Here is a 21,202-nt window from a genome sequence, read left to right on the forward strand (position 1 = left end):
ACATTAATTTTCCCTTACTAGAAAGTTATAAAACTGATAAAGATGCTACCAAAATCAGTTTTATACTCTCAGCAACTTGTAGTGCTTGATATACAATCTGAAAAAATTAACTGAGCAGAATTCATCCTATCACATGAAATACAGGATTTTTGAAATGCAAAGAAATTAATATCTAATGATATCCTTTCAGACACCAAGGCAACTATAAAAAATACTTTTGGAAAGGAAGAGAGGGTGAGGCTTCCCTGTATCCCTTCAACTATTCATTCCATCATTGATAGTGCTCCTACTATACTACCTATGGTGTTTCTGCCTTGCAGATTTAATAAAGAGACCTCAACTAGTGCAGAAATTGGTCATATATACTTTGACCTCTCCTGTACATTATTTAAAATTGTGTCGCTCCCCCTCTTCGTGGAGGAACGACACAGGACCCTGCGCTGTTCTTTTGTCTGCTCTGCCCTTCCTGGGTTTGCTGCTGGTTCTTCCCGGGTTGGCTACCGTCCCTTCCACCTCCGTGGAAGGGCGGTTCCCCCTGCCACATTCCCCACTTCCGCGGGGGAGCGGCACACCGCCGGCCGGCTCTCTCGGGGGCTGTCAGGTGTTCCTCAGGTGGATGTTCCCCTTAGATGTTCCTGGTGCATGTTGTCTCTCTCCTCCTTTATAGTCCTCTTCCACCAATCCCAACTCGGCTGCCCACACGCCGAGTACGCTGCTCTCCTCCAATCAGGAGCAGCTCCTGCAGCTTGTCAAGTTGGTGAGAGGCAGCTGGGTAGAAGCTGTTGCCTCCTCTCCCAGCGCCATATTGTGGGAGAGCAGATGCATAGAATAAGTCTTAATTCCAGTAACTTAGTCCAGTCCGAGTTGCTCCCCACAGAATTGTATACCAATTAGCAATTAACTAATATAACTTTCAGGTAATATCTCTACCAAGCCACATAATTTTTCTTCAAAACATGGATGATGACCATTTTCCTGAGATTTGATCCCATAATAACCAGATATCAATGTTTTCCCTAAGAAACTGAAGGATATTACATTGTAAGGATGGGCTCAGACTAAGGAAGGGAACTTGTCAAGATGGATATTTTCATACCTGTTATAAATAATTTTAATGCATCAAGTTTTTAAAAAATCACTATGAAATAACAAAAAGATCTATAAGACAGACATAATAATAATGAAACCATCTTTGTTGATTTCATGTACTTATCTCTAATTAGAAAATTGAGTGTATGTTACAAGGAATATGAAAGCAAGATTTGGGGCCAACCCTGCAGCGGGTTAAGCCTCCACCTATGGCACCAGCATCCTATATGGCCCCATATGGACACCACTTCCAGTCTCAGCTGCTCCTCTTCTGATCTAGCTCTTTGCTATGGCTTGGGAAAGCAGTAGAATATGACCCAAGTGCCTGGCCCATTCCCATGCGGAAAAAACTCCTGGTTCTTGGCTTCAGATCAGTCCAGGTCCAGCCATTGTGGCCATTTGGGGAGTGAACTAGCAGATGGATGACCTTTCTCTCTCTCCCTCTCTCTGTAACCCTACTTCTCAAATAAATATTTTTTTTAAAAAGCAAGATTTATTTTACCCTGCAAACATAAGGGTTTTTCCATCTTTCACTTCAAAATTTTAAATTTTCTAATGACTTTGCATACCTAGAAGTTAATATAAAAATACATCTCCTTTAATCTTGCACTATAAAAGGAATGAAGATGATGAGAAACTTCATAACTAAAATTGATCCTTCAGGACACAGAAACTTGAATTAATGAGAAGTGTTTCTAAATGTGTATCTGTATTCAAAATAACTCAAAACATACATTTATAAATATTCTATTCTACACACAAAAATGCTTCTTTTACAATCAATGTAATATTCACAATAATTTGGATATATTTTAAATAATTTACTAAATAGTTCATTTTTGTCAACATATCCATTATGAGTTACCCTCCTCAATGAAACAAATTTATGTTTTTCAGGTTGATTTTAATAGATCACATTCAACTGGAAAGAAATTGAATAATAATGCCACATAAGAGAAAGTTGGCATTAAAAAACAGGATTTACTCCTTCATTGTTTTTTTTTAAAGATTTATCTATTTATTTATTTGAAAGAGTTACACAGGTAAGGCCAAGAGAGAGAGAGAGAGAGAGAGAGGGGTCTTCCATCCACTGGTTCACTCCCCAAATTGGCCTCAACAGCCAGAGTTGTGCCTATCCGAAGCCAGAAGCCAAGAGTTTCTTCCAAGTCTCCCAACGGGTGCAGGGGCCCAAGGACTTGGGTGATCTTCTACTGCTTTCCCAGGCCATAGCAGAGAGCTAGATGGAAAGTGGAGCAGCCTGGACTCAAACTGGCACCCATATGGGATGCAGGCACTGCAGGTGGCGGCTTTACCCGCTACGGCACAGCGCTGGCTCCTCACTGGTTCCTAACAAGACAGGGGAAATATTAACCTTACCTCTCACCCCTTGGTAAGACAAAATATAGAACACCTGTATTTGTTCAGAATGTTTCAGGCAGGCAAGGCATACTGGCTTATTTGCAATTTGTTTAGCTAAGAAATCCTCCTATAGAGACAATTTCTTTCCTAAGTACCAAAATACAATGAAATGGGATGGGCATTTGGTCAAGTGATTAAGACACCAGTTGGGTTCACATCCATATTGGAGTACAAAGATTACAGTCCTGGCTCCACTTTAGATTCCAGCTTCCTGCTAATGCACACCTAGTAGGCAGCAAGATATGGGTCAGGTAGTTGGGTCCCTGCCACCCACATAGGAGACCTGGTTTAAGTTCCCAGCTCCTGGCTTCAGCCCAGCCCAGGCCAGGCCTCTCTACTGTGGGCACTGAGAGAGTAAATCAGCGGATGGGATTTCTTTCTCTTTCTTCCTCTTCCCTCTCATCTAAATAAATAAATAGTTACACTACAATGAAATATACACTATGATACCCATTTTACCGTAAATGAATAGTTTCTGATGAGAGCTATTCAAACTGTTATAATTCTTCACTTATCACTTTAAACTTCTGGGGTTTTAGCTGCTGGGAACCATGAGGAGTAAGATTGTCTGTGGTTTAGAAAAGAACTTCCTTCTAGTATACCTTCAGCAATCAGACAGTTCTCTGTCCTGGTGTCTGAAATCTCCAGAATCTCAGGCTTGATCCTGTATCCTGTTTGTTTCCTCATCCATGCTCTGTTGTTTGTGATTGCACCCATTACCCTATTAATGCAGTGATTCAGGGAAACAGTCACAGTATCACCTGAAAACCTGGCAGAAATTCACATTTTCTAGAGCTCCCACCACAGATCTTCTAAATTAGAAAGCTTTGGGGGCAAGGGGCTAGTGGTGGAGAACCAGTGATACACATTTTAACAAAACACAAGGTATGAACTTTATCCTCTAAATCTTTAGTTCAGCAAATAGAACCACCATTTGCTCAACTTGTTCAAGTTCAAAACTTCATTAATCCTTTACTTCCCCTTTTTCCTCATCTCCCACCATCTATTCCATTACAAAATCTTGTCAATCTTACCTTCAAACAAGTGCTATATCCACATAATTCTCTCTACCTTTCCTGCAAAGATGCCTTCTAACTGGCCTTTCTCTACCCTTTAAAATCCCTCTTGATTCATCATTCATGTGATAGCCAGAATGATTGTCAAATTCAAATCATATAATTCTCCCTACTTAAAAAGTGTTATTGTTTTTAAATTGTGCACAGAATAAATTTTAAATGAGGAGTAGGTGTTTGGTACAGCCACTAAGATATCACATGGGCTTCCCACATCCCATTTGGAAGTGCCTCAGTTTGAGTCCAAGCTTGACTTAAAATTCCGGCTTCCTGCTAATGAGTAACATGAGAGGCAGCAGGTGCTGGTTTAAGTACTTCCTGTTACCCAGGTAGGAGACCCAGATTGAGTTTCCCACTCCTCGCTTCAGACTTGCCCAACCTTGGCTGCTATGAGTGCTATAAGTGAACCAAAGAATGGAGTAGTTCTTTATGTCTCTCTGTTCTCCTTGTCATTCTGTGTGCACTTATTCCTCATGTAGGATCTTTGGCCTCAGTGTGCTGTACATTGAGATTTAATGCTATAACTAGTACTCAAACAGTATTTTTCACTTTATGTTTCTGTGTGGGAGCAAACTGTTGAAATCTTTACTTAATGTATGCTAAACTGATCTTCTGTATATAAAGAGAATCGAAAATGAATCTTGATGTGAATGGAAGGGGAGAGGGAGTGGGAAAGGGGAGGGTTGCGGGTGGTAGGGACGTTATGGGGGGGAAGCCATTGTAACCCATAAGCTGTACTTTGGAAATTTATATTCATTAAATAAAAGTTTAAAAAAAAAATAACAATTTTGATGTCCTAAATGAAATACAGAATATCAAAAAAAATTTGATATGCTTCACTGTGATCTGTAAATTCTTACATGATCTAGCTTCCTTCTGTTCCTTTCTAATTTCTTTTATTTTTTAAAGATTTATGTATTTATTTGAAAGTCAGTTACTGAGAGAGAGAGAGGGAGAGACATAGAGAGAGAGAAAGAGAGTGATCCTTTCTTATTTCACAAGACAATACCAAATGCCCACTATGAGATAAACATGTCTTCTTTCTGTACCTAGAACATATTCCACATGGAGCCCTTGATCTTTAATTTTTTTATTTTTATTTTTATTTTTTTTAACCTAAAATGCTCATTCCCAAAGTCCAAGGGTGGCTTCCTCATTCTCATCCTACCATATGCAGCTAAAATAATTCCTCACAAAAGCCTGTCTTAATCATCCTACTTGAGATAGGACCATTTCAATCTATTACATAGATTTTTTATGATTCCTAGGAGTAAATTTCATACTCTGTAATCATTTTCCTTCTGCATTTATTTGTTTATCATCTGTCTATGCCACTAAACTATAAGTTTTTTTATTTTTTTATTTTTTTTTTTTACTTTTTTTTTTTTTGACAATCAGAGTTAGTGAGAGACAGAGAGAAAGGTCTTCCTTCCATTGGTTCACCCACAAATGGCCACTACGGCCAGCGCGCTGCACCAATCCGAAGCCAGGAGCCAGGTGCTTCCTCCTGGTCTCCCTTGCAGGTGCAGGGGCCCAAGCACTTGGGCTGTCCTCCACTGCCTTCCCAGGCCACAGCAGAGAGCTGGACTGGAAGAGAAACAATCAGGACAGAATCTGGCGACCCGACCGGGACTAGAACCTGGGGTACTGGTTCCGCAGGCGGAGGATTAGCCTAGTGAACCATGGCGCCAGCATTAAACTATAAGTTTTACAAGGAAAAAAAATTGTCTATTTTACCACTTTAAACCTGGTTCCTAGCACAGTTCCCCACAATTAATACATGCTCAAAAGTAATTTTTAAATGAATGAGGCAGCACCGTTTCTTGCTGAGCTCCTCGTGTAGCACAAATAACAAGTTTCTTTGAAACTATAGGATTAAGAAGTCATGCTTCTTTTTTTTTTTTTTAAAGTATATTTATTTTGAAAGTCATTGTTACAGGGAGAAAGAGGGAGAGAGTGAGACAGAGAGAGAGAGAGTGAGAGAGAGATCTTCCATCTGTTGTTTCATCCCCAGATGGCCTCAATGTCCAGGGGTGGGCCAGACCAAATCCAGGAGCCAGGAGCTTCATCTGGGTCTCCCACATGGGTGGCAGGGGCCCAAATTCTTAGGCAATGTTCTGCTGCTTTTCCAAGGCCATTAACAGGGAACTGGATCAGAAATGGAGCAGCTAGGACAAGAACCGGCACCCACATGGGATGTTGGCATTGCAGGTCCCTTGGCGTGTCTCCTTTATTTTTTAAAATGTATTTATTTGAGAGGTAGAGTTACAGACAGAGAGAGGGAGAGACAGAGAGAAAGGTCTTCATCTGCTGGTTCATTCCCCAAATGGCTGCAACAGCTGGAACTAAGCCAATCCGAAGTCAGGAACTGAGCCAGGAGCTTCCTTCAGGTTTCTCACACGGATGCAGCGGCCCAGGCATGTGGTCCATCTTCCACTGCTTTCCTAGGCCATAAGCAGAGAGCTGTATCAGAAGAGGAGTAGCTGAGACTCGAATCCGTGCCCATATGAGATGTCAGCGAGGGATGGAAGCTTAGCCTACTATGCCATAAAACAGGCCTGGCATGACTTCTTAATCATAAATTTTGCCCAAAGACTGAGAGCTAAAATAATAACTTTTATTTGATAATCAAAAACATTTGATAGTCAAATAAATATTAAAAAAATGACTGATTTTGACATAATATCTATGTTTTTAAAGGAAAAAGTACATTTCATAAGTCGTGTTGGGCAGCTTCAAAGACTATACCTTCTGGACTTCATGGCATTCCCAATATTTCTGTGCCCTTAGGGGAAACTTTGTAGAAAAGCTTAAGAGTAACAAAAGAAACTTCTTAAAATCCAGGAGCTCGGCTGGCGCTGCGGCTCAATAGGCTAATCCTCCACCTGCGGCGCTGGCACCCCGGGTTCTAGTCCCAGTTGGGGCGCCGGATTCTGTCCCAGTTGGGGCGCCGGATTCTGTCCCAGCTGCTCCTCTTCCAGTCCAGCTCTCTGCTGTGGCCCGGGAAGGCAGTGGAGGATGGCCCAAGTGCTTGGGCCCTGTACCCACATGGGAGACCAGGAGAAGCACCTGGCTCCTGGCTTAGGATTAGCGCGGTGCGCTGGCCGCAGCAGCCATTGGGGAGTGAACCAATGAAAAAGGAAGAACCTTTCTCTCTGTCTCTCTCTCTCACTGTCCACTCTGCCTGTCAAAAAAAAAAAAAAAAGTAATTAAAGGATTCTGCCTTTAAAAAAAAAAGTTAAAAAAAATCCAGGAGCTCTAACTCTTCCTGTAATTCTGCCTTTCAAATAAACAAATAAATCATTCTTCTAAAAAATTCAGTTAGAACATATCCTCCCCTTCCTCCCCATTTTAGCTTCCACCTTCTGTGTTTCTACTGTGAGCCAGACACTATCATAGGTGCCTTTAATCCTGTCAAGAATCTTGAAAAATAATTATTAATGCCATGAAGGTGAAGTTCAGAAAAGTGAAGTAATTGACCAAGACCACACAGCAATCAAGTGAATGGCTCCAAAGACTGTTCTAATCAGTAGATCAATATTTCCCAAAATATATTCTGTAAACAAAATGTTACTAGAATTGTAGTAGAATTATAATATAGGAGAAAAACAATTTCCAAAGTCAAATAACTCTAGAATCTTTGATCTCAAATATCTGCAACTCAATGGGAACACAGGTACTTTCCCATACTAACAGTTGGAGAATAAATGGTATAGCAACTTTAGAAGACAATGATGAGAGCTACCTATTAAAATTCATAGTGTACAGTCTTTGAGAAATGCAATTTCAATTATTTGTGTCTACCCTAGAGAAACATTCATGTTTATAAAAGAGGCATACAGTAATGTCCATTGTAGCAGTGTTTATGAAAATGGAACTTAGAAGCAATTTAAATACCCATTAGAAGTAAAATTAATACATACCATGTGGTAAAGTCCATCATAGAAGTACTTTTAATAAAAACTAGAAGTAACTGCTGGTGCAGTGGTACAGGGGGTCAAAGCCCCGGCCAGCAGAGCTGGCATCCCAAATTGGGCCGGTTCAAGTCCCGGCTGCACCACTTCAAATCCAGCTCCTTGCTGATATGCCTGGGAAAGCAGCAGATGATGGCCCAAGTCCTTGGACCCTTGCACCCACATAGGAGACCTGGAAGAAACTCCTGGCTCCTGGCTTCAGATCGACTCAGCTCCAGCTGTTGCGGCCATTTGGGGAGTGAACCAGCGAATGGAAGGCTTCTCTTTTCCTACCTCACTCTGTAGAATTCTTTCAAATAAATAAAATAAATCTTAAAAATAAATAAGTAACCTAAATAGCCATTAAGAGTAAAATTACTCTTGGATAAATTATGGCATATGTGTACACAAAAGGTTATATAGTAATAAAACAAATGAAGTAAGAATTCTGGTTGCCATTCATTTCTTCTCCACCCCAGAGATATTCTATGCCTTTCTTTGCCCTTCACTGTTCCCTGAAGATTGAACCTTGTAAACTACCTCACCTGGCCCCCTTGGCAAACTGGCTTTCCCTGTTATTTAGCCAAGTGTAAGTGCAAGTAGAAGATAGGAGAGAGACTCTGTCTCAGGTAACACTACATCTTTCCCTCTTTCCTTCAAGCTAAGACTTTTAGCAGTCTCTCTTGTTGCCAGTCTCTAAATGGTTCACTCATCCATTTTAGCTCCCTCAAACCTGCCCATCCGTCTATGGAAGATCCTTCACTAAAGTCTTTGAATCATTTGAATTACATTGTATTTCCTGCCTAAACCCTGTGTGCATGTATGTGTATGTGTGTGTGTAATTAATATGAAATCCAAGATATATTGCTAAGTATAAAAAATTAGCAGCACAATTAGATATGAGCCAACAAAAAATTCTAATTGTATAAGTATTCCTAAGTGCATAAATGCATTTATAAGTGTATATTTGGAAAGATCTTTTCCAATACAGTAATAGGGTTTGGAATGATTCACATCTCTCAGCGCATAGGATAGGGTTGGCATTCGGGAGAGATTTTATCCTAAATTTTTTAAAGATTTATTTACTTATTTGAAAGGCAGAGTTACAGAGAGGCAGAGGCAGAGAGAGAGGGAGAGAGGTGTCTTCCATCTGCTGGTTCACTCCCCAAATGGTGGCAATGGCCAGAGCTGGGCCAATCCAAAGCCAGGAGCCAGGAGCTTCTTCCAGTTCTCCCACTTCAGTGTAGGGGCCTGAGCACTTAGGCCATCTTTCACTGATTTCCAAAGCCACAGAAGAGAGCTGGATGAGAAGTGGAGCAGCTGGGACTCAAACCGGCAGCGCCCTTTAAGGATGCTGGCACTGCAGGAGGCAGCTTTACCTGCTACACCACAGCACTGGCCCCACAATACCATAATTTTTAAAAAAATGAGCACATTCATGGCCTCAAGGAGGGAGAAGGAAATACGTTCAATCCTCCTGTGTTCCCACTGCACTTGTCTAAGGTTCCTCTGCCGGCCCCATCAGTGTCCCCTCCCTGGGGTGAGTCTGTTCTCCCAGGAACCCGCTGCACTTGCTTTATGTGTACTTTATTTAAACAAGAGATGGGAAGGAGGAAGGAACTGAAAGCTGGGGGAAATAGGGTTAGTTTGAACCAAGCTTCTCCTAGCTCTGCATGGAGGCTAGGTGGGCTCTGTCATGTCAAGGTTAAGTGGGGTGCACAGAGGAGGGAGAGGTAAGCCACTGGAAAGGGTGAGAGCTTGCTGCATCCCACCTCAGAGGAAGAAAATGAGGGGTGGAGGGTGTGTGGCAGTGGTGTCTGGAGAACACTAAGGATCTCTGGTGTCCCCTTGCCATCTGCATACCTGTTGCCTCCGCAGTCAATACACTAGTTGTTTAAAAAACAAAAACAAAAACAAAACAACATTCATGACCTATTTGTATAACTTTCAAAATGTATTTCTTTTTTCTAAGTATCATACATTATGCAGAAAGAAAAATCTGCTCCACTTGTTCAATTCATTATTTGTCAGATATATTTAACTACTTAATCATTCTCCCTGGAATCTCTGTTATCATCTCACACAGTCTAGAAAGCACTATGCCTGGCCATCTGGCCCTCAGATTTTCTGTGTGGATTTTGCTTCCTTAGATCTTCTACATCTGTCAGACCATTCATACATATATCTTCATTCTTATTATTGTTCTATATTGAGTCTTTCTGGTCATTAGTGGGCCCTTTTATGGAAAGAGACATTCTACCAGGGCATCACCAAGAATCCTAAAGGAAAATCCAATAAATATTGGCATTCCTATTTTAAGTAAGCATTGCCTACTCAAGCTCCTAAACCTACACTGTCCAATATGGTAGCTACTAACCCTCTGTGTCTCTTGAGATCTTGAAGTGTGACAAACTAAGGTGTACTCTAAGTACAAACAGATGTTATATTTCAAAGATCAAGTTATAAAAAACAAGAGTATATGGCATCAGTAATCACCCTAGGGTGATAAACAAGAGTGTCAATTTGTTAAGTCAACAACAGGAGTCACTGTGCACTTACTCCTCATGTAGGATCTCTGTTCTTAATGTGTTGTTCAATGTGAATTAATACTATAACTAGTACTCAAACAGTATTTTATACTTTATGTTCTGTGTGGGTGCAAACTGATGAAATCTATACTTAATATACACTAAATGGACCTTCTGTATATAAAGAGAATTGAAAATGAATCTTGATGTGAATGGAAGGGGAGAGGGAGTGGGAAAGGGGGAGGGTTGCGGGTGGGAGGGAAGTGGGGGGGAGCCATTGTAATCCATTTGCTGTACTTTGGAAATTTATATTCATTAAATGAAAGTTAAAAAAAAAAAAAAAAGAAGGAGGTACCTTTCTCTGAAGGGAGGAGAGAACTTCCACTTTGACTATGACCCTGTCGGAATAAGATCAAAGTCGGCGAACTCAAAAGGCTTTTTTTTTTTTTTTTTTTTTTGACGGGCAGAGTGGACAGTGAGAGAGAGAGACAGAGAGAAAGGTCTTCCTTTTTGCCATTGGTTCACCCTCCAATGGCCACCGCAGCCGGTGCGCTGCAGCCGGCGCACCATGCTGATCTAAAGGCAGGAACCAGGTGCTTCTCCTTGGTCTCCCATGGGGTGCAGGGCCCAAGCACTTGGGCCATCCTCCACTGAACTCCCTGGCCACAGCAGAGAGCTGGCCTGGAAGAGGGACAACCTGGACAGAATCCGGCGCCCCGACCAGGACTAGAACCCGGTGTGCTGGCGCCGCAAGGCGGAGGATTAGCCTAGTGAGCCGCGGCGCCGGCCTCAAAAGGCTTCCATAGCCTTGGCAACTCATGACTAGAGCCTAGGGAGATTACTGACACCATAAACAAGAGTGTCAAATTGTTAAGTCAACAACAGGAGTCACTGTGTACTTCCTTATCATGTGGGATCTGTCCTTAATGTGTTGTCCAATGTGAATTAATGCTATAACTAGTACTGAAACAGTATTTTACACTTTGTGTTTCTGTGTGGGTGCAAAGTGATGAAATCTTTACTTAATATATACTAAATAGATCTTCTGTATATAAAGATAATTAAAAATTAATCTTGATGTGAATGGAATGGGATAGGGAGCGGGTGATGGGAGGGGTTCAAGGAGGAGGGAAATTATGGGGAGGGGGAAGCCATTGTAATCCATAAACTGTACTTTGGAAATTTATATTTACTAAAGAAAAAGAAAAAGAAAAAAAAACAAGAGTATAAAATATTTCATTAAGTATTTTTATATTAGTTATATGTCACAATGACAAATTTTTAAAAATATTTATTTATTTGAAAGGCAGAGTTATAGAGAGAGGGAGAGACAGAGAGACAGGGAGATCTTCCATCTGCTGGTTACTCCTCGAGAGGCCCCAGTGGCCAGGGCTGAGCTAGGGCAAAGCCAGGGGCCAGGAGTTTCATCCGGGTCTCCCACATCGGTGGTTGGGGCCCAAGGACTTGGGCCGTCCTCTGCTGCTTTTCTCAGGCCATTAGCAGGGAGCTGGTTTGGAAGCCATGCAGCCAGTACATGAATCGGCACCCATATGGGATGCTGGTGCTGCAGGCTGCAGATTTTCCTGCCATGCCATAAGGCCAGCCCCACAATGAAAATATTCTGACTATAATGAGCTAGTTAAAGTGCATTAGAAAAATCAATTTCACCTGCATTTTTTTTACTCTTTAATGTGGTTATGAGAAATTCTAAATGACAAATGTAGGTCAGGTTATATTTCTATTGGATAGTGCTGTCTTTGAGAATGCTCATATTTCTACTTTGAGATGAATAATGTCTTTGCAGAGGGCAGTCAGCTAGACCTGTAGCATAATTTTGGCAGATCCACACAGCAAGCACCTCTAACAGGCAATTCTTATACACAAAGGTGAAATCACCCAATACAATAAGAATCATTTTTACCATCCTTGACATCAACCTCCGGAATCCAGAAAATCAAGTGGAACATCTTGAGCTAAGGATAAATATTTACTCTGATGCTAACCAAGAACAAAGAAAAAATAATTTGCTGACTGAGTTGGCTCTCTAGTAATCAGTGCTCAGTGAGAAATAAGAAATACTTCCGGCTCTCAGGAGCTCATAATCTAGTAAGGAAGAGATGTATAAGAAAATAGCCAATTATAGGATAGTGCCAAAAATGTCATTATAAGCACACAGATAGGAGACTGTGAGAAAGCAAAAGAGGACCAGAAAAGTCAAAGCAAGACAGACCAAAATAATAGCTAGTTGAGTTTGGAAGGACTGAACAGAAATGAGCTGGCCAGAATCAGGGTGGAATTCTACAAAGACGGAGAAGTATGTGCATGTACCTGGAGGGGAGAGACAATGGTGCTGGAATGATCTGTATGACTTCTGCTGGCAATTCAAGAATGTGGTGTGAGACAAGGAAGCTAGAGGCCAGACCAGGCAATGCATGACTGATTATGCTAGAATTTAGATTTTCTTTTGAAGGAAAATAAGGAACCACTGAATACTATTAAGCCAAAGAAATAATTTAAACAACTATGCTTTCAAAAGAGAACACTGATGTGGGAAGCAACTTGAGGCAGAGGGATCACTGAAGAACACGTAGTACTCTAGGGGGATATGAACGAAGATGATATGAACTAGGGTTACGGCAGTAAGGATGGAGGTCCAAAGGTCAAAATTTGGTGCCCAGTAGGACACTGGGAATGAGGGATCAATAACAGAGAGTAGAAGAGTACAAGAAACAAATATACTGTGCGCCCCTGCTTGCCAGGAACTCTATCTCCTCCTTTGAGAAACCCCCAAAGCAAACTATTCTAGAATCAAGTCAGAGACTGAAGCAAAATTTAAATTTTAGGAAAGATCATTTCTATAGCTTTTGACAATTCTACTAAATTTACTGTCACAGAAGTAAAAGTTCTGTTAGTAGTTATTGGTCAGTTATATTTTTCATAGCATTTGTTTGAATAAATTGTAACAATTTTTCAATGTATTTTTTCAAATTCAGGACAACATGGTATTTTATCATTTCCAATATATGCAAATCCTTCATATGGTTTCCCTAATTTTTAAATACTGAATCAATCATGTCTCTCCCAGCCAACATAAATTAATTCAATCAAAAGCATATAATGATTTAGGGCCATTTTTAAAACCTACCAGCTTCACAGAAACTTTACATTCAGTAATTAAAATAGCATATGAAAAGGAAATATATAAATAATGTCATGTCATAGAAATCCAACATACTGTACGGACTGGCATTGGTACTGGCTGATACAAAGAAAATTAATCATCCCAATATCTGTAATTCAATAAAGTCAGTAATATGAAACTTTAGGATACACACAACAAAAATACATAAAAAGAGTAAATAAACTCATTTCATTTTTCAAGTTAGTCACTTGGCTGGGGTCCATCTGTTTAGAAAAGGTAAGTGCAATTTAGACAAATTTTATTTAAATTAATAGTAAGCATTATGCCAAAGCATCTGAATGCAATATTCTACCCAAAGATGAAACTTTGAAAGTCCATGGCTTTCAATGGTATTGACTTGCCAACAAAACCCATTTGCAAATACTTACATTAACACAAACATTTATTAAACATCTACTGTCTTCAAGGTAAATGAGTAGACTCTGAGGGCACAGAGAGACAACATTAGTGTCCATTTCACTGATTCTGAACCAGAGGTGATTTTGTTCCTCCAAGAATATCCAGCAACGTCTGGGGGCATTTGGGTGCTGTGACTATGGCAGGGGATTGGTAGCAGAATTAATGAGGGGACATTAAGGATGTTCCTAAACATCCTACAGTGCACAAGCTGACTCCCAGTAACAAATTATCTGACCCTCAATATCATTAGTCCTAAGGATGAAAAATGCAGAACATGAAGTATGCCTTCTTTTTAAAATGCTTTGCCTTCAATTTTGTCCTCTGTAAATTGCAGAAAATAATTCCCACCTTATAAGAGAATGTATGTACAGTCCATAATGCCCTTAAAGAAGGTGTTTGTATTCCTGTTATACTTTTTAAGTTGATGCTCAAAAAAAATAAATAAATAAATAAATGAGTTGCCCAAGAATACACAACTGGAAGTGTTGGATCAATGATTTTAAACCTGTCTTAAAAGTCTTATTACTTCCACCAGAAAATTGAGAAACACACCCTTAGCTAGGAGTATTGTCATGTATCTATCTATCTATCTATCCATCTATCTATATAGATAGATAGATACACACTGTGATGAAATTTCTTGTCTTCGGCAAGATTCTCACTCTGCATTTTTTCTTCAGTTCTAAGAGAATGAAGAGCCCCAAGTGATGTTACTCCTAAAGAAGTTGCTTTAACCTTCACTTCTTCAGTTAACTCACCTTTACTTCAAATCACATCTGGTTGTTATAGTTGTAGTAGCCACAGGGAAGAAGAACAATTCAGGTACCAAAGCCTCTATATTATTATTTGGGAAAAATAGAAAGTGTTACCTTGCCTGTATCACCTGGAAATCTGGACCCCATCAGTAAAACATAATTTGTTAATAGCCTTCTCACTGGACTTTGTTTTATCATCTCTGATTTGTGTTCTTGATTATATTCTTCTCCTGTAGAGCAAGACAAAAATACCACTTCAAAAAATCAGTATTAAGGTCAGTGTTTTTGTGTGGCAGGATAAGCCACCACTCAAGATGCCAACATCCCATATGGGTGCTGGTTCCAATCCCAGCTGCTCTACTTCTGATCCAACTCCTTGTTAACTGAAAAAGCAGCAGAGGATCGTCCAAGTGCTTGGGCCCCTACCATCTATTTGGGAAACTGGGAGAATCTCCTGGTTCCTGGCTTTGGCATGGCCTGGTTCCAGGCCCTTGCAGCCATCTGGGGAGTGAACCAGCAAATGAAAGATCTCTCTCACTGTCTCCCCCTCTCTTCATAACTCTTTTAAATAAATAAATAAATCTAAAAAAGATCAGTATTGTTCCCATAAAATAGTCATCTTCTGAAAGTCAATGAAAATTAATAAGAATAATTCCTTTGTAATGTTAATTGGAGGAAGAGTGAGAAATTCTTTAATAATTCCATTTCCAAATCCAGAGACATTAAGAAGTAGCATGTTCCCAGTAGGATTCCACTATTACACATATATGTGGGTACATTAAAAATAACTTTGTATCCTGAGGTTATATCATGTCAATACAACCTGACTTCTCTAAGGTAGATGGAGAGGTTATTATTATTCTCATTATACAAATAAGAAAAGTGACTGTTGCAAGTAAAAAATTTGCCCAAAATTCTATTCCACACTTAGTAAAAGGGAAGAGCAAAGCCTTAAACAGATTTCTTCTTGGCATGGCTTTGAATGAAAGAAACTGAAGAAATGTTTGTGGTACCTATTTTTTCCCTTAATATTCTGTTGTGTAAGGTTTGCCTATATAGGACCCTCAAGTTGCATGGATATTGAAAAAGCCAATATAGTGATATAATTAATTTTATTCTATTATACCCTTCTTCATAATAAAGGAGAACCCCTTCCCCCTCGCTGAAGACATATTACAAATAAAATGCTGACTGATTTACAGTTATAATCAATGAGAATACTTAGAGGCATGGGCATCCAATGAAGTTTCAGCAAACTCAGCCTAGAACTGCATTTTTTAAAATATTTATTTAATTTGAGGGACAGAGAGATCTCCTATCTGCTGGTTCACTCCCCAAAGGGCTGCAATAGCAAGGGTTGGGCCGGGCCAAAGCCAGGAGCTGGGCACCCAAACCAGGTTCTCCATGTGGATTATAAGGACCAAATACTTGAATCATTTTATGTTGCTTCCCAGGGTGCACACTGACAAGAAGTTAAAATGGGAAAAAGAGCTAGGATGCAAACCCAGGCACTCTGATATGAGATGTCTTAAGTGGCATCTCAACCAAATGCTTGCCCCATAACTGCATTTAGATTAAGGAATCATTTGAATTTTATGACACGAAGAAACAGCCGCAAGATTTACCACTTGTTGCCTACAGAAATTTTAACAGTAACATTTCTTAGACAGATATCACTAAACGACTATAGAAAAATGAAGAATGTCTAAAAATACTCAGTTCTGAAGGACTTATCAAAAAGATTTTCAGTGAAAACTTCTTTAAACTCTTGAGGTATTTGAGACATTTTAGTCAACAATGAAAATGTTATCAAAATATCATTCACAATTTAACTAATTAAGAGTTTTATTATGCATTTGTATTTTATTTTCTATTTTCATGGTAATGTTTATATGTTAAAGTTATTAGGCTGGCGCCGCAGCTCAGTAGGCTAATCCTCCGCCTGTGGCGCCAGCACCCCGGGTTCTAGTCCCGGTTGGGGTGCCGGATTCTGTCCTGGTTGCTCCTCTTCCAGTCCAGCTCTCCACTGTGGCCTGGGAGTGCAGTGGAGGATGGCCCAAGTGCTTGGGCGCCGCACCCCATGGGAGACCAGGAGGAAGCACCTGGCTCCTGGCTTCGGATCAGCACAATGCGAAGGCCACAACGCGCAGGCCATAGCAGCTACTTGGGGGGTGAACCAATGGAAAAAGGAAGACCTTTCTCTCTGTCTCTCTCACTGTCTAACTCTGCCTATCAAAAAAAAAAAAAAGTTATGAAATGGACTTGGATTGGTGAAGTTCCCAGTTATAACCTTATATTTACTGGAAATGAGAATTTGATTTATGAGATAGCTTTTTAACTATCTAAGAATCAATTAGGGCATAAGTCAGAGGTCATCTTCTCTAGTGTCGCCAAACATCTGTCTTTGAGTTAGTCTCAACAGATTTCTTTGAGATATGAGATGGTTTGTTTTTACTTTTCTAAAACAAACTCCCAGGAGCTCATTGATAAGATAAGGGGCATTATGGAATATGGATATAACTGTTAATCAAAATATACTACTCTTGTGTAGTATTTAAGTTATTTATGAATTTAAGTTTATTTCAGGCTTCAGTGGAGAGTTCAGATATTTAAGAGGGTTTTAAAGGAGCTCAGATCTAACTTTGTCATTGTCTCAAGAACAAATCTAAGCAACACACTAATGCTTAAATGTGAGCATGGTGTTTCCCTGCCAGTGGATAGAAGGTTTGGAAAGTGCTTCCTTCTCCAGTAAGCATCATTTTATGCTAACAATGCCATTATAAAACTTCTTTGAGGCTTTAGCTTAATTCTGGAAGTGTCATGCAACTATTCTATATTAAAATGACACTGGATAGTTATTCCTTCAATATTCAAAGGCCATTTTACTTATAGGTCTCCAAACTGCATAATCAATATTATTGAGTCATGAGCATCAATGGATTCATCTACAATATTCTTATTCCTTAATGCCTGAGGCCACACTAATAAAATTGGAAAAAAATATGCCTTGTGGGGGGAGTGATGGTTACAGGAGTGGGAGTAAGGGGTAAGAGGGCAACATACAGACATTTATCTCCACTGATAAGCACTGAATATAATCTCACATCTTTTCTTATCCAGAAGACTCACCTTCAACCTTTCCCTTTTTTATTTAACTTAAAGATTAAGTATTAAACTTAAATTATTACTTTGTCCATGGTCAAAATTAACAATAAGAAATAATGAATCACTTTCCGCTTGTGTCATAAATCCAAGTCCAGTGTAACATTTTCTGTTCTGATTACAAATTTTGCAATAGAAAGTAGGAGAGGCAGAAGGGGCACAGCTTGAGATTTCAGTCTGCAGGTTGAGCTTCCAGCAGGGGAGATAGAACAAACTTTGGACTTTGAAATAAGTCCAACCTGTAAATCACCATGGAAAAATAAATTTGAAAGTTAACAATTAAAATGATTTAGGGCAAGCCTGAGGAAAAGCTGTGAAGTTACAAACGTGAAGATTTGTATTCAGTTCACATACCTCCTGCCTCCTGATGTATCGTGCTCATGCTCCTGCAAAGGATGTATATTTCCTGTCACCACTGGTTGTTTGTAGACCTTATACCACTCCTGCTAGCACCAATTTTCCTGAGCCACGTTTCCTCTCTATTTTCTGTTATTACAACACACATTTTAACAAAGGCTTTGAATACTGAAATTCAATCTGCAACAGTGACCTTGGTCCTATTATTTTCAATTTGTCAGAAAGAGGGAAAGAATCCCAAAAGTATAGGAAGTAGCAACAGAGAGTTGTCTTTGGCAATACTCTCCCAGACTAGGTGGCCACCTACTTAATTTCTTGAAAGCAGGAAAAAGTAGGTAGAATATGGAATAAATTCTCATACAATTTTTGTAATGATTTTTCTTAGTGGGAAAACAGTATTAACCCTGAATGATCTCTATTGCTGATATAAACTGTATCCTATAGGGTTAAGAAACAGAGAACTATCTTAAACTTGGAGCTTATCCTACAGAGCAGCAAATTGCCTTGTTGGGACTCTCAGATAAAACTGGCCAAAACCAGCCAGAACCATGGTATGGTAAATGGCACACAGGCCACTGAACACTGGATGAACTGCTGAAACTTGTGCTAAAATCCCTCCCCTATCACCTGCTGGATATGATAAAGCCATCATTTTTAACATGCAATGCATGAAGAGGCATGTAGCTAAACCACACTTGGCATAGAAGAACCAAGAACACATCTGTTTTAGTCAGTCAGTGAACTCCCATGTTCCATCTCCATCTCTTGCTTCCTTCCCAATAAATACCTTGCTCAAGCCACCCTGGGAGTCAGATTTGATCATTACTCCTGACTCCTTGCTTAGCCACCTTGTGACAAACTTTTTCTTCTCAAAGGACACTGATCCCAGTGTTTGGCTTTCTCATGTGTGGGCAAAAGGACTCATCATGGTTCTGTACTCATCATGGTTCTGTAACAGATACACAACAATCCTGTGTAATCAAACAAGTATAGCTGTCTGGATTTCATTTTGCCCATGCTAGCCTAGTGAGTTTCATGACTAACTTGTTCATTTTATTTGCTAGATTACATGATTTAGAAAAACAGGGCAACAGCTTTGACAGAGGGATTTTAGGTACTCCTGTTCTCTTGGAGCTCAACTGTTGCAAATCACTGAATATCTGAGAATCTCAGCTTGTTTTTCATAAAAAGGAAATGAAAAAAATCTCACTCCATTATTGTTCTAGAAATCAAATGAAAATCAAAAATGTAAGAGTTTTTTGCAAAACATGAAATTCTACATTGGTAAATCATGTTATCCTGTTTACGTCCCCAAAGCAGGTTAAATTTGCATTAATTCACCTACTTACTCTTAAGAACAACTTCATTTGTAAAATAAATGACCAGGCCCAAGATAAGGGCATGGCTAGAATAAAGATACTGTCTTCAAAAGGAAATAGACCTGGAGATCTTATAAGTGAGACCTTGTAAGGGATCAAGTGGTGTGACTGCCCTCACCTTTATACTTTCAAGAAGAAGCAGTCGACCTGTATGGACAGTGATCTACTTAGGTCCAATCAGTTGATCTCATTTGCAGAATGTCATCAGATTTCTAGTATCTAACAGGTGGATGAATTCAATGTTGCTGAGGTGAACAGGTGTTTCACAGTTGGGAGCTGCCATAGAGCCAAAATGCAAAAGTGAACCATGATTTCTGAAATGAGCTCTGGTAATTCTAAACCTGAAAAACATTCTTCCATAGGGAAATTTCTCAATGGATGTACAGGGTAGTTGGCAAATACCAGATTGAACATAAGGGAGAATTTTGTTTCATTGTAACCACTGGAAGGTAGAGCCTAGAATTCTATGTCTATAATGCAATCACATCACAGAATTTGCAATTTGATCTGCAGTTTAATATCCTGCACAGTGTTAACGAAATTATGTCTGTAAGTAACCCCAAGCCAGGTGAATAAAGATGCTGTGCTATTTTTTTTTAACTATTTCTGCCTGTCATCAGAAGCCAAATATTTCAGACAATCCATGAGCCCACTTCACTCCTCCAATGGTGAGAAGTGATAAAGCTATCAAGGATAACATTTTTTAGCATAATATTTGTTTAAATACCCAGTTCCTTATCACACCGTGGAACAAAGGTTTCATTGCATCATGTATTTGGGGAAATGATCAATTCCTTAATGAAGAAGAATCCTGCTTGTCCACTGTCACAGCGTTAGCAGTTTTCCAAACTTGTCTCATGAAACTTTGGATAGTGCAATTGATTTGTCTAGTTTGACAGGTTTTAGATTATGTAAATAGAGTCTTTCAGGCTGTTGGGGTCTGTGATAAGCAGGAAAAGGGCTCCTCTAGATTGTTTCCACAGCACAGGAGGTCGTGTTAGGCAAGCAGTTACTTTAGCTCTTCTGGAATCACACACATCTGAGACGCCCCGCGCCAAAGTATAAATGTTGAGTCCTTATTAGGTACACACTCACTGACTGACTGCCTAATATTTCCCGGAAGTTAATTTACAGGCTTTTGTAAAACCTTCCAGAGTTATACCAAAGTTAACTAAGCGAAAGTTTCCTTCTGTAAGAGGTGGGAGGAGAAAACAGAAACTTTAAAACTAAGATGATGGAAGGCTAGCTTCAGCAGAATTCTTATTTAAAAATATTTCCTCACATTTCCTTCGTAAATCTTAACAAATGTTTTTTAAGAGAGGCATGCTTCATTCGCACCTAATAAGTCACTTCTTTCTTGAAGTAATTAAGTAGATAAGTTCTGGAGAATTCTTTTCTGCTTTCTTACTAAATATACAAATGATTTAACTACCTCTTGCTTCCGGCGGCAAGCAGAACCCCGCCCCTGCGATGCTGCCTATATTTGCTTACTGTCCCGCCTCTTTCTTCTGGACGTCAGCCAATCCTGTCTTCATTAATGTGCGGCATAGCTATCGCGAGACTCCAACTGTACTTGCGCAAAAGAGGCTCTAGAAGCCGAGAAGGGAGGAAAGGGGCGGGGCGCCCGACGTGCGCGTTCACCTTGACCTCACGCTCCTGCGCGCGCCCGGCAGCTAAGCGCTGTGGCTTCTGGGCCCCCGGAGGCCACAACACAACACACAACGCGCGTGCCCACATAGGGCGGATGCTCCGTGCGTAGCGAATGAATGCCTGGACTCTGAGGGAGCATTAGCGGGTTCCGGACCCGGTGCACACCCACTCAAGTATTTGGAGAAGCAGCTTGGGTGAGCGCTTGGGTGATGGAGGGTCAGAGGTCAGAGGTCGGG

The 21,202-nt window shown here is 40.1% G+C and overlaps 1 protein-coding gene and 1 long non-coding RNA gene across 8 annotated transcripts in view; one reads left to right on the forward strand and one right to left on the reverse strand.

Moving 5' to 3' along the window:
• Positions 1 to 5,828: 5,828 nt before the first annotated feature.
• LOC127493127 (uncharacterized) lies at positions 5,829 to 20,922 on the reverse strand. Its single transcript, XR_011388946.1, has 4 exons — positions 20,749 to 20,922; positions 19,435 to 19,592; positions 14,533 to 14,648; positions 5,829 to 6,025 (listed from the first exon to the last, which is right to left on the reverse strand). It is a non-coding gene; the product is annotated as an uncharacterized lncRNA (long non-coding RNA).
• SHPRH (SNF2 histone linker PHD RING helicase) overlaps positions 20,920 to 21,202 on the forward strand; it is a 98,138-nt gene continuing 97,855 nt past the window's right edge. For 6 of the 7 annotated variants that reach the window (XR_007923169.2, XR_011388945.1, XM_051855282.2 and 3 more), the window contains exon 1: positions 20,920 to 21,160. The gene's annotated coding sequence lies outside the window, so the exon portion shown is untranslated. The remainder of the gene's footprint in view (positions 21,161 to 21,202) is intronic. The other variant, XM_051855285.2, reaches the window with a different exon arrangement.

This window comes from Oryctolagus cuniculus, chromosome 5, assembly GCF_964237555.1.
Source record: "Oryctolagus cuniculus chromosome 5, mOryCun1.1, whole genome shotgun sequence".
Taxonomy (NCBI): domain Eukaryota; kingdom Metazoa; phylum Chordata; class Mammalia; order Lagomorpha; family Leporidae; genus Oryctolagus; species Oryctolagus cuniculus.